The following is a 1,392-nucleotide window of genomic DNA, read 5'->3' on the forward strand; positions in this document are numbered from 1 at the left end:
TGAACTTACTTTTGGAGCATTCCAGTCATGTCCGCATAGTCCTTGGGATCTTTTCGTCTCAAGCCTAAGATGGTTACTTCTTCCTTCTCAAGCTTAATCACTAGGAGAATAAAGTGGAAGCTGCGCACGCATGCACAACTCATCAGTTACATGACTATAGCCTCGAGTAATAAGGGAAACCGAATATGCACAAGACAGTAACACTCACCTGAAGTTGTAAGGAAAGAGTATTTTATCTTTCGTTTGATTTTTGAGCAATGATCTGAGCAAGTTGTCCTCGGTCTCTTCGGCTTTTTTGACCATGTATTCATGTATGACATTTGGGTTAATGAACCCAATGTCATAGATTTGTGCTTTTCTGCATTCGACGATCTTCAATCTGCATAATATAGTGAGGATAATTATATATACATGAAATGAAAGAGCTGAGCTATATATATATATTACTTATAGACAGTAGCAAGCCACAAAGTGATTTGTTAAGGGCCTTTTGATTGTAAAACTGAAAAACTCGTCAAAATCAACAGTTAACCGTTCTTGGCCAATGAAGTCATTGTCCTCTTTAATCAGCAGTGACAAAGCATCCTTTCCAGACTCTCTGCAGGTTTTCATGTACCAGTCATGGAATCTTCGCATCATCGTTGTTAGAGCAAGAGTATCTTTGACGAGAGGCTTCCCGTAATGGTATTTGAATTCCTCCACCTCCATTGTTTCAAATTCAAAATCGTCGGGCAAGTAATCATCAATAGTGAAACCGGGCAGCAGCGGCAGATTTGCGACGATATCACTAGACACCTTGAGCTTGAGGAATGATTGATTCTCATGTTCTCCGAGCTGGGGAATTTTCTTCCCACTTCTTTGTTCTTTTAACCTTTTATCAGTTGAAGTAGTTCCCGACTGGCGCGCTTCTTGCACTATCTTTTTAAGACAGCGGAGATGGTTGTTATCCGACGAATGCGGTGGTGCTCGCTTCAGGGCATTGAGAGTGCGCTTCGCTTTCACCAGATCTATCTTCTCCTCCGGAGGTGGATGTTTCTCAACTCTTTTCGTTTCAAAGAAGTCATTCACTTGGGTTTGAACGATGTGCTCATTTTCCTCCATGGTCATCTCGTATGGTAACTTGTCTAGAGTCTTGAGAGACGATGGACCGTATCTATATTGCCTCCTGCCTCTGGCTGTACTGCTAGACGCCGGAGCAGCCGGAGTGGCTGCGACTGTCTTCTTTCATTGCTTAAGAGGCGGAGCAGCCAGAGGCGGACTGCTACGACGCACCGGAGCAGCCGGAGCGGCGGCGTCTGTGTTCCGTCGTCGCTTACAAGGTGGCGAAGGAGGAGGCGGGCTGCTCGGACGCGCTAGAGCAAGCGGAGAAGGAGGCGGAGTACTGCCGCTGTC

The sequence above is a fragment of the Triticum dicoccoides genome, chromosome 6B (assembly GCF_002162155.2).
Source record: "Triticum dicoccoides isolate Atlit2015 ecotype Zavitan chromosome 6B, WEW_v2.0, whole genome shotgun sequence".
NCBI lineage: Eukaryota > Viridiplantae > Streptophyta > Magnoliopsida > Poales > Poaceae > Triticum > Triticum dicoccoides.